The sequence below is a fragment of the Galeopterus variegatus genome, unplaced genomic scaffold (genome assembly GCF_000696425.1).
Source record: "Galeopterus variegatus unplaced genomic scaffold, G_variegatus-3.0.2 Scaffold6220, whole genome shotgun sequence".
Lineage (NCBI taxonomy): Eukaryota > Metazoa > Chordata > Mammalia > Dermoptera > Cynocephalidae > Galeopterus > Galeopterus variegatus.
In genome coordinates, this window is record NW_007732331.1 from 152642 (window position 1) to 166191 (window position 13550).

Consider the following 13550-nt stretch of genomic DNA (forward strand, 5'->3'; position numbering starts at 1 on the left):
GCTTGAACTCAAGGTACACCAAAACCAGGAGTAGACACCAGGATACAGACAGAGAAACCCCCTAGCTGTGGCTCAACAAGCATAAAAGAAAGGGAGCCTTAGAATGAGGGCAATCCCTGGTTGTTCTCTTTTTATCATTATTATTTTTTTATTTTCTCTCTCTCATGCCTCAGTCCCCAGGAAATTCTGTGGCAGTGGCAGCAGCAACAATGGCAGTGGGGGTCAGAGGGGTGGGGAGGGCTAGATTCAGAGGTGCCTAAAATTTGGAGGGAGAGTGTGGTCCAAGAGGGAGGACAAACTCTTGGTGCTTCTTCTTTCTGTCTACCTACCTCTCGGACATGAACATGGGTATAACTGTGGGACAAGTGTGGCATTGCAGGACAATTAAAGTCCCGTTTTCTGGCCAGGGAACCAAAAAGTACTAGTGGTATTGTGGCAAAGAGGAGGCTTGAGATATGAGTTCATCCTGAGCTGCACATGCATGAATATGATCCTAGACACTATAACGAAGATTATAGGAGATGAACTAAATTATACACTACTTCCCAGATCTCAGATTGGCTGTTTGGTTGCAAACATGTGGGACAGAACAAAATAGCACTGCAGAGGCTTTGAAAGTGGAATTGACATTGAAACCACAAATCACAGAAGGGCTGGTCAGACCTGCAACCTGTACTCTCTGGGTTGGTTGTCTACTAAAATAAAAATATCAACATTCACCATAGGATGTAAATAAGATCAAGAATCTCATAACATAATATTCAAAATATCCAGGATAAAATATGAAAGTACTCATCATTACAAAGAACCAGGAAAATCTCAAATTACATGGGAGAAGAAAATTCATACACATAAATGCCAAGATGACACATATATTAGAATTATTTTAAAAAGATGATAAAGCAGCTATTAAAAACACTCTTAAGGACTGGCCAGTTAGCTCAGTTGGTTGGAGNGCTTGAACTCAAGGTACACCAAAACCAGGAGTAGACACCAGGATACAGACAGAGAAACCCCTTAGCTGTGGCTCAACAAGCAGGAAAAGAAAGGGAGCCTTAGAATGAGGGCAATCCCTGGTTGTTCTCTTTTTATCATTATTATTTTTTTACTTTCTCTCTCTCATGCCTCAGTCCCCAGGAAATTCTGTGGCAGTGGCAGCAGCAACAATGGCAGTGGGGGTCAGAGAGGTGGGGAGGGCTAGATTCAGAGGTGCCTAAAATTTGGAGGGAGGAGAAGTGTGGTCCAAGAGGGAGGACAAACTCCTGGTGCTTCTTCTTTCTCTCTGTCTACCTACCTCTCAGACATGAACATGGGTATAACTGTGGGACAAGTGTGGCATTGCAAGACAATTAAAGTCCAGTTTTCTGGCCAGGGAACCAAAAAGTACTAGTGATATTGTGGCAAAGAGGAGGCTTGAGATATGAGTTCATCCTGAGCTGCACATGCGTGAATATGATCCTAGACACTATAACGAAGATTATAGGAGATGAACTAAATTATACACTACTTCCCAGATCTCAGATTGGCTCTTTGGTTGCAAACGTGGGACAGAACAAAATAGCACTGCAGAAGTTTTGAAAGTGGAATTGACAGTGAAACCACAAATCACAGAAGGGTTGGTCAGACCTGCAACCTGTACTCTCTGGGTTGGTTGTCTACTAAAATAAAAATATCAACATTCACCATAGGATGTAAATAAGATCAAGAAACTCATAACATAATATTCAAAATATCCAGGATAAAATATGAAAGTACTCATCATTACAAAGAACCAGGCAAATCTAAAATTACATGGGAGAAGAAAATTCATACACATAAATGCCAAGGTGACACATATATTAGAATTATTTTTAAAACATGATAAAGCAGCTATTAAAAACACTCTTAAGGACTGGCCAGTTAGCTCAGTTGGTTGGAGCATGGGGCTGATAACACCAAGGTCAGGGTTCAATCTCTATACCAGCTAGCCATCAAAAAAAAAAAAACAAAAACAAAACAAACTTAAAATAAGTGGAAAGATAGTTTCGATGAGGAAATAGGACATATAAAGAACAAAATGGAAAATTTAGAACTGAAAAATGCAATGGTCAAATTTAAAAACTCACTGAGTGGGTTCTGTAGCAGAATAAAGATGACTAAGTATCACCAAATTTGAAGACAGATCAATACATAAAGTATCCAACCTGAACAACATAGAGAAAATTTCGAGTGTTAATCCTAAAGAGACTGAATGAGATACAAGAAAACACAGCTAGACAGCATTATGAAACCAGGAAAAACATACAGGACCTGAAAGAGGAAATGTACAAGGAAATCAGTGTCATTAAAAAAAAAATGTACCAGAACTTACAGAACTGAAGAAGTTATTCAGTGAAATAAAAAACAAATTGGAGAGTTTAACCAGCAGGCTAACGGAAGTTGAAGAGAGAACCTCGGTTCTTGAAGATNAAAATGCAATGGTCAAATTTAAAAACTCACTGAGTGGGTTCTGTAGCAGAATAAAGATGACAAAGTATCACCAAATTTGAAGACAGATCAATATATAAAGTATCCAACCTGAACAACATAGAGAAAAAAAAATATTAAAAAGTAAACAGTCTCAGGATCTATAGGACAATACCAAAATGCCTAATATTCATATCATCCGAGTCCCAGGAGGATAGGAGAAAGGATATAGTACAAAAAAAAAATTGAAAAAAAATGGCTAGAAACTTTTCAAATTTGGCAAAAGACATAAACCCAAAGATTCAAAAAACTCAATGAACCCCAAAAAGAATAAGTCCCCCAAAATCCATACAAAGATATATGATAATCAAACTTCATAAAACTAAAGAAAAAAATAATAAATGTAGCCAAAGAAAAATGATGCATTACTTATAGGAAAACAATGATTTCAAAGACTGAGGATCTCTCATCAGAAATCATGGAGGCCAGAAAAAAATGGCACACATTTTTAAAGCACTGAAAGAAAAGAACCGTCAAACTAGAATTGTACATCCAGTGAAAATATCCTTTATTAATAAAGACAAAGACATTCTTAAAGAAAATCTGTGAGAACCCATTAACACGAAACTTCTCAACAATTGCTAACAGGAAGTTCTTCACATGTTAGAAGAAGATACCATGAGGAAACTTGTAACCTCAGAAATGAAGGAAGACAGAAATCATAAATTTCTAAGTAAATATANCTTTATTAATAAAGACAAAGACATTCTTAAGGAAAATCTGCGAGAACCCATTAACACGAAACTTCTCAACAATTGCTAAAAGGAAGTTCTTCACATGTTAGAAGAAGATACCATAAGGAAACTTGTAACCTCAGAAATGAAGGAAGACAGAAATCATAAATTTCTAAGTAAATATAGTATTCTTCCATCTTGAGTTCTTTAAAACATGCTTGGCAATTAAGAGCAAAAAAAATAGATCATTGTCCGATGGAGTTTTCAATGTATAAGTACAGTCAAAAAATAGGCCCATATGATCAATTGATTTTTGATAAAGGTACAAAGGCAATCCAATGGAGATATGACAGTCTTTTCCATAAGAGGTGCTAGAACTAACGAACATCTCTAAGCACAAAAAAAAAAAGAACCTCAAACCATGCCTCGCATCTTACACAAAATTTAACTCAAAATGGATCAGATGGATCACAGACTTAAATGTAAAACATAAAACTATTAAGTATAGTTTTCAGAAGAATCATTGGAAAAAATATCTGTAACAGTGGTTTAGGCAAACATACAATACCAAAAGCATGATTCATAAAAATTGTTTTGATAAATGGGACTTCATCAAAACAAATAACTTTTGCTTTGCCAAAGACACTGTTAAGACATTGAAAAGATTAGGCTATAGATTGGGAAAAGATATCTGCAAATCACATGTCACACAAAAAACTTGTATCCAAGATATATAAAGAATTCCTCAAACATGAAAACAAAAAAACTCACTTTTTAAAAAAACAGACAAAAGATTTGAAAGATAACATCACCAAAGAAGATACACATACGGTAAATAAGCACATGAGAAGATGCCCAATATCATTAGTCATTAGAAAAATGCATATGAAAATCCACAAGGAGCTGCCACTACATATTTATTATAATGGGGGAAAAAACTGATGATTACAAGTGCTAGCAAGGATGCAGAGCAACTGGAACTCTCAAACATTACTGGTGAGAATGAAAAATAGTACAACCACTTTGAAAACAGTTGGGCAGTTTCTAATAAAGTTAGACATTCATTGAACATATGACCCAGAAATTCCACTCTTGGGTATTTACCTAAGAGAAATAAATACTTTTTCACACAAAACCTGTACATGAATATTTAGAGTAGCTTTATTCAGAGACACCAAAAAAAAAAAAAAAGCAAATGTCCTTAAACTGATGAATAGATAAACAAATTGTGGTACATCCATACCCACACAAAAGAACACCATTCTCCAATAAAAATGAATGAACTACTGATATTCACAAGAACATGGATGAAATAGTAAATGTCTTATGTAAAGTTAAAGATGCCAGACATAAAACACTACATTCTACATGATTCCATTTATATGACATTATTGGGGGGAAAAAAAGCAAATATACAGGGACAGAGCTCTGTGGTTGCCAGGGGTTAGGGTTGGGGAGAGGGGTTGGGGAAAGCAAATATACAGGGACAGAGCTCTGTGGTTGCCAGGGGTTAGGGTTGGGGAGAGGGGTTGATGACAAAAGAGCAGAATGATGGCATTTTGGTAAGGGTGATGGAATTCTTCAGTATCTTAATTGTGGTAGTGGCTACATGATCATGTATTTGTCCAAACTCTTAGAGTTATACACCAGAAACAGTAAATTTTATTAAATGGGTTTTTTTTATTTTAAAGCAAATGTATCTATTTTTTTAAAAAAGATGACAACAACTTAAGATCCCATATTACTTCCACTATTTAATGTAATCTTAGACAAATCATTTAATATCACAGAACTTCATTTTCCTAATTTTCAAAATGAAAAAATATATTATTTATATCTCACAAGTCTCTTTTTTTAAAGCTTTTTAAAGGTTCCAAGATCTGTCTTTTCACACTCTACTCCTTTTTTCTGAAATGTTTCTTCCCTTCCTCTCTTTCCTACTTTGCTTGGATAATTGCTGTTTATCTTTCAGGTCTTAGCTTAAATATTATTTCCTCATAAAAGTTTTTTCTAATCCACATTTTAAATGAGGTCCCCAGCTATGCCTTTACTGCATAGTATACTTTTATTTCATAACACTTTTCACATCTATATTTAAATAATCATATTTAATGTCTATCTTTTTTACAAAATAGTAAGCTCTGTGAGGGAAGGAACTCTTTGAATTGTTTTTTATCAGAATCCAAGCAACCACAGAGTGTCTGGAACATTGGTGACTATTCTGTAAATAATTTGAAACAAATGTCCAAAGTCAATATAAATAGCATTTCCTTTTTTTATTGTTTTTTAAAATTGACATATAAAATTGTATGTATTTATCAAATACAACATAATGTTTTGAAGTATATATATGTTATGGAATTATCAAATCTAGCTAATCAACAAATGCATTACCTCACAGTTCATCATTTTTGTGGTACAAACACCTAATGTCCACTCCCACCATTTTATTTTAAATTTTATTTTGTTGATATACATTGTGGTTGATTAATGTTGCCCCTTACCAAAACCACCCTCCCTCCTCCCTCTCCTCCCTCCCCCCCCCAAAAATGTCCTTTCTGTTTGCTTGTCTTATCAACTTCAAGTAATTGTGGTTGTTATATCTTCTCCCCGCCCCCCCGGTTTTGTGTGTGTGTGTGTGTGTGTGTGTGTGTGTGAATTTATATATTAATTTTTAGCTCCCACCAATAAGTGAGAACATGTGGTATTTCTCTTTCTGTGCATGACTCGTCCCATCATTTTTGAAGAATATTTCTTCACTAGCTATAGTCACCATGTTGTACAACAGATCTCTTGAACTTATTCTTCTTATCTAACTGTAATTATGTATCCTTTGACCAACATCTCACCAACCTTCACTTCCCCCCTAACCACCCAGCTCTGGTAACCACCATTCTACTCTCTGCTTCTATGAGATCAACTTTTTAAGATTCGATATATGAACGAGATGCAGGATTTGTCTTTCTGTGCCTGGCTTACTTCACTTAACATAATGTCCTCAGGTTCACCCATGTTGTTTCAAATGACAGGATTTTCTTTCTTTTTATGGCTGAATATATAACACATTTTCGTTATCCTTTCATCTGTTGATGGACACTTAGGTTGACTCCACGTATTGGCTATCAAGCTGCAGTAAACATGAAAATGCAGATACCTCTTGGACGTACTGATTTCACTTCCTTTAGATATATACTCAAAACAGAAATTGTTAGATAACATGATAGCTCTATTTTTAATTTTTTAAGGAACCTCAATCTGTTTTCTATAATGGCTGTACTAATTTACATTTCCACCAATAGTATGCAAGGGTTTCTTTCTCTCCACATCCTTACTGACACTTACCTTTTGTCTTTTAGATAACAGCCATTCTAACAGGAGTGAGGTGATACCTCATTGTGGTTTAGATTTGCATTTCTCTGATGATTAATGATGTTGAGCATTTTTTCATATACGCATTGACCATTTGCATGTGTCTTTTGAGAAATGTCTATTCAAGTCTTTTGCCCTTTTTTTAAAATTGGGTTATTTATATTTTTGCTGTTGAGTTGTCTGAGTTTCTTATTATTTTGGAGAAGTCCAGCATGAGGAAGCAACTAACCAGTTGAGCTAAAGCCAACCCATGCACTTTGGACATTAACTCCTTATTGGATGTACAGTTTGCAAATATTTTCTCCCATTCTGTAGGTTGTCTCTTCACTCTGTTGATTGCATCCATTGATATGCAGAAGCTTTTTAGTTTAATATAATCCCATTTGCCTATTTTTGCTTTTGTTACCTGTTAAATAGTATTTTCTATTATGTTCTTATTAATTCTCTCTTAATTTTTTTATCTTTCTCACTATATACACACATATATGTATCTTAATGTTTTTATTTTTCTCACTGTATACACAGACAAGGGTACTTCAGAAAGTTCATGGAAAAACAGAATTAAAAGATAAAACAAACATTTCCATGAACTTTATGAAGTTTATATATATATACACACACACACACATTACTTCATATATATGTATAAAATAATGGTATATACTTTACTTAACATCAACAAAGTTCTTTAGAAAGTGTCCATCAAAAAATTGCAAATAATATTGCAAATGACATGATCATACATATAGAAAACCCTAAAAACACCAAAAAATTACTAGAATAATAAATGAATTCAGTAAAGTGGCAGGATACAAAATCAACAAATAAAAATCAAGTGTTCCTATATGCCAACAAAATATCAGAAGAAGAAATCAAGAAAGTAATCCCATTTACAATAGCTACCAAAAAAAATAAAATTCCTAGGAGTAAATTTACCAAGGAGGTAAAAGAGATCTGTAATAAAAACTATAAAGCATTGGTGAAAGAAACTGAAGAAAACACAAATAAATGGAAAGATACCCCATGTTCCTGGGTTGAAAGAATTAATATCATCAAAATGTCCATTACCCAAAGCAATCTACAGATTCAATGCAATCCCTATCAAAATACCAATGACATTCTTCACAGAAATAGAAAAACAATCTTAAAATTTGTATGGAACCACAAAAGACTCCATATGGCCAAAAATATCTTGAATAAAAAGAGCAAAGCTGGAGGCACCACATTACTTGACTTCGAAATATGCTATAAAGCTATAGTAACCAAAACAGCATGGTACTTACATAAAAACAAATAGACCAATGGAACAGAATAGAAAGCCCAGAAATAAACCCAAGCCAACTGATAATAATCAGTTAATAATAACGATAAACTTACAGCTAACTGATTTTTGATAAAGGTGCCAGGAATATAAATTGGGGAAAGGACAGCCTCTTCAATAAGTAGTGATGGGAAAACTAAATATCCACATGTAGAAGATTGAAACTAGATCCCTATCTCTCACGATACACAAAAATCAATTCAAATTATATAAAACCCGGCCTCAGTGCTGACCATTTGTCTCCTAGCTGAATTCTTAGACACCAGGACACTCTTCCAAAATGGTCCAAGACAACTCTCTAAGCAACACTGTATCAACAAACTGTAGCTGCAGTCACACAAAATTCACAGAAGATCAATTGAAAATTCTCATCAATGCCTTCAATCAAAAACTTTATGCAGGTTATACTACCAAACAGAAACTTGCTTTAGAAATCAACACTGAAGAGTCAAGAATCCAGATTTGGTTTCACAATCAAAGAGCTAGGGACCAACTTCAGAAAAGAACAAACCTTGGGGAGACTTTAGAATCAAGCCAAAGCCATGAGCAAGATCACCTTAAAAAACAGACTCAAAGTAGTGAAGTCAGACAGTGTTGTACCAACTACAGCTCCTCTCAGATACACACACTCATCAAAGCATTTGCAAACCCTCACCCTGGGATTGATTCCAGAGAAAAATTTGCCAAAGAAATTGGAGTTCCAGAGTCAAGAGTACAAATTTCCTTTCAAAATTGAAGATCTAGATTACATTTCCAGAGAAAAAGAAAACCTGATGAGTCCTTATACAAGACAAGGGACAAGATACCCGAAATAGAGTTCAAGGTATAGAAAGTACACAAAATGGCACCAACTTCACTAGCAACTCTCTTATTTCTCTGGAGCTAGAACATGGTTGACACAGAGACAAATTCAGCGTATTTGATAATCAACCTGATCCCCAAATCTCTTTCACAGTCTTCCTGGGAATCTACCCTTCTGCTGAGACTGCAAGCCAAGTCTCTGAAAATGGTAAACAGGACTTCAGGAGGCAGAGATTGGTACAAGAGGCACCACACAGCCCTACTAACCCAGCCTAGCTTAGTTCAGCAGACCTTGAGACAATGAAAATGAACTTAGTAATAATAATTTTTTAGTCATCATGGTAATGATTGACTCAAACAAAAATCATCAATTGAAGTTAAAACCTTAAAGTCTGAATAAGAAGATGACATATACACCATCTCAAAGAATCTCCTCACACATGCTTATTAATTACAAAAGGAAAATTGGTAATTTTGCAGTGGAGAAACCTGGATGATTCTACCTTAACCAAGTGGCTAAAATTCACTTCCCCAGTAATGTTGGCACAAACCAACATGAGGTGCATCTTGATATGATACACTGAGAAGTACACAATATCTCTTCTGTGGTATTACTGACAAAAAGTAAGTAAGCTGAAACTAATCATGAGGAAGCATAAAGGAAACCCAAATTGAGTGACAGTCTGCAAAGTAACATCCCTGTACCCTTCAACAGTGGACTGAATAATAATAATAGGAATGGAGAAAAGATAGGTTGACACAGAAAATATTTAGAAAGTATGTCTCCTGAAGAGTTCTCTTTTATATGTAGCATGTGATACCATTTGTATTTTTTTAAAAGGGGGGGGGGGTAACACAATCAGAGACCTATTTGTGCATAAGTGTGTCCATTTTCCTAAGAGAAAACAGAATTTTTTAAATTGTGGTAAAATATACATAACATAAAATTTTTAATCACTTTAAGTGTACAGTTAGTGGCATGGAGTACATCATACTGTTGTGAAAGCATAACAACATCCATCTTCAGAACCCTTTTCATTTTGCGAAATTGAAACTTGGTACCCATTAAACAATAACTCCCCATTGTCCCCTCTCCCACCCACTAGAAATCACCATTCTACTTTTTGTCTCTATAAATTTGACTATTCTAGGTACCTCATATGAGTGATCTCATACAGTACTTGTCCTTTTATGTCTAGCTTATTTTCACTTACCATAATATCTTCAAGGTTCATCCATACGGTAGCATGTGACAGAATTTCCTAACTTTTTAAGGCTAAATAATATTCCATGGTATGACATACAATCTGTATAATATATATTTATACGTATTATACAATATATGGGTTGTTTCCACCTTTTGGCTATTGTGAATAATGCTTCTATAAACATTGGTGTAAATATCTGTTCAACTCCTTTCAATTCTTTTGGATATACACTCAGAAATGCTGGACCATAGATTAAGAAACTTTTAAATAAGTAGATGTTATGAAACAGTATGTGGCCAAATAGGGATTCTCCAAAGAACATGGTAATTTTAAATATTTAATAATTTAACACTTCCTACTAAGTCTAACACATAAATGCATATTTTAAAAAGTGGCACATTTATACAATGGAATAATATTCAGCTATAAAAAATGAAATCAACAGGTACAAAGTTACAGTTAGATAGGAGGAATAAGTTCTATTGCACAGTGGGGTGATTATAGTTAACAATAATATATTATTGTATATTTTAAAACAGCAAGAAGAGAGGGTTTTGAATGTTCTCACCACTAAGAAATAATAAATACATGAGGTGATGAATATGCCAATGACCCTAATTTGACTATTATACATTGTATACATGTTTTGAAACATCGCACTGTACCTTATAAATGTGTACAATTATTATGTGTATGAAACTTTTAGAAGAAAACAGGGGAAACGCTACATGAAACCAGAGTGGACAGCACTCTTTTGAACAAGACTACAAAGGCACAGGCAACTAAAGCAAAAACAGACAAATGGGACTACACCAAACTAAAAAGCTTTTGCTCAGCAAAGGACACAATCAACAAAGTGAAGAGACAACCTACAGAGTGGGAGGAAGTGTTTGCAAACTACACATCTGACAAGGGGCTAATATCTAAAATATATAAGGAACTCAAACAACTCAACATCATAAAAATAAATAACACAATTAAAAATGGGCAAAGGACCTGAACAGACATTTCTCAAAAGAAGACATACAAATGGTAAACAGGCATATGAAAAAAATGCTCAACATCACTAATCATCAGGGAAATGTAAATTAAAACTACAATGAGATATCATCTCAGTCCTGTTAGAATTGCTATTATCAAAAACACAAAAAGTAACAAAGGCTGGTGAGGATACTGAGAAAATAACAAGTACTAGCAAAGATGCAGAAAAAAGGGAACTCTAGTACATCGTTTGTGGGAATGTATGTAAGCTACGGAAAACATTATGGAGGTTCCTCACAAAACTAAAAATACAACTACCTGATGACCCAGTAATCCTACTTCTGAGTATGTGCCCAAAGGAAATTAAATCAACATACCAAAGAGACACCTGCACTCCCATGTTCTTTGCAGCACTATTCATAATAGCCAAGAGATGGAATCAACCTTTATGCCCATCAACAGATGAATGAATTAAAAAACTGTGGTATACATACACAATGGAATACTATTCAGCTATAAAACAAGATGAAATTCTGTCATTTGCAACAACATGGAACTGGAGAACATCATGCTAAGTGCAGTAAGCCAGACACAGAAAGACAAATACTACATGATCTTGCTCATATGTGGAATCTTTGGGAAAAAAAAAAAAAGTGGTTCTCATAGAAGTAGAGAGTAAAATAATGGTTGCCAGACGCTGGGGCAGGAGGTGCGGGTGGAGTGGTAGATTAACAGCCCCAAAGTTACAAGTAGATAGGAAGAATAAATTCTGCTGTTCTTGGCTGACTGGAGCTAATATTATACTGTATATTTCTAAATAGCTAGAAAAGAGAATCTTGACCATAACCACCACAAAGAAAAGATAAATGTTCAGGGGGCGGATATGCTACCTACCCTAAGTGAACCATTGCACAATATATGCACATACTGAAACAACACTGTACACCACAAATATGTACAATTAAATTTTATTTTATTTATTTATTTTATTATTATTTCTCTGTGTGTGTGGCTGGCCAATACAGGGATCAAACCTGTATCTTGATGTTATCTGATATATAAGTAGGACCTGTCTGTCATTTGGCCAATACATAGTCTGATACATTGGGCCCAAATAATAAATCAACAACAACAATAATATACTAGGCATATTTGCTTCCTATGGAATTTATCCTAGAAATAGAGACAGACTGGTTAATAACAAGAAGATAATGAAGCAGACACGGAGAGAGAAGCAGAGGTAACAAGAGAGAAAAAAAAAACATTCATTGATTCATTCCACAAATATTGGTGGTGGTCTATTTATTACCTACTATAATGACCTGAGAGAGAGGAACCAAGAAAAGAATAATTCCTGGATCTTTAAGAGATCCCGACACATTCCAGTTCTGGTCCATGTGTCTCTATAATAAACCTTTTTTCCTTTAGATAGATGGATTAAGGCTGTATTCATTGAAACCAGAATGACCTAATTAATACAGCTCCTCAGGGGAAAGCACAGAAAAGTGCCTTTTTGTTAGACCAAAAAAAAGACAAAGTATGTCTTGCCCTAGGTAATAACTTAAACAAAAAAAGATTCCTCCCAAAATGTATAGTTCCTTTCTTAAAACTGGTAACAGAACAGAAAATGACAAGTAGAGAGAGGAAAGGACTCTGACCCTTAATATTCCTTTATAAAACCACTACCAGAAATATGCTTTTAAGTGTCTTACCTGCACTGCATAGAAATACATAGGTAAAGTGAAAAAAAGTCTGCCAACTACAACTACAGACTAAAAGTACTTATTAAAGATTTTTTTCACTAACACAAATGCAATTCACTGCATTAGAGTCTCCTGACAATTTTTTGCAGGGCAGACTGTAGGCCTCACTAAAATAATCTGGGATTCTAAGGCAAGGGAGGAGGAATTTCCTCTTTATAAATGTATTATTGGACAGGCTTAAAGTCCATGCCAGAAGTATAGTTATGAAATAGACAACAACTACTTGCTTCAAACTGCCCCTCTTTTGATAAAATATCTCAGTGGTTAAGAGAAGTACAAGATCTGATCTCCTAACCCTCGAGTTACAGCCCTGAAAAAAATGGCTCACTTTGGCAAAAAAACCTACGACTTATTTGTAAAGCAAAATTTATTACTTATTAAAAAGGACTTTACTTTCTAATTATGTGCAAGAATCACCGTGCTAAGAACTCAATGCTGGTTTTAAGTATTATTAGTGGCCCTTCCCACTGGCCACATAGTCGTGCTCACTTTAGAAAAGAAGCATTGTTAAATGCTTATTCTGTACTAAGCATTTTATGTAGGTTATTAAGTTCATCCTTATAACAAATCATGTGAGTAGGTTGTGTGACCCTACTTTAAAATAAGGAAGCTGACTCTTGTAACGGTAAGTAACTTATCCAAGATCCCCAAGCAAGTAAATGGCAAAGTATAGGAGGTGACCTAGGACTGTTTTGCTCTTATCCACAAGACTCAGAGCACAGACTACCTTTCCAGGACCATTTATGTCTCTAAGAAGTTGAGTTTAGAAAAATGAGTCTTTCCTGTATATAACTCACAGACTTTGGGTTATTTTTCATTTCAAAAGAGCCCTTTTTTTGCTTAAAGATCCCAAACCAACCAGCAGTCATTTTTCTTTTTTTTTTTTTCCTTTTTGTCTTTTTCCGTGTCCGGCAACAGATCGCAACCC

General features: G+C 34.9%; 1 protein-coding gene and 1 pseudogene across 1 annotated transcript in view; one reads left to right on the forward strand and one right to left on the reverse strand.

Annotated features, from left to right (window-relative positions):
• LOC103605994 (ankyrin repeat and sterile alpha motif domain-containing protein 1B-like) overlaps positions 1–13550 on the reverse strand; it is a 225933-nt gene that overhangs the window by 122167 nt on the left and 90216 nt on the right. The window lies entirely within an intron of this gene.
• Positions 8150–8792, forward strand: LOC103605995 (annotated as a pseudogene).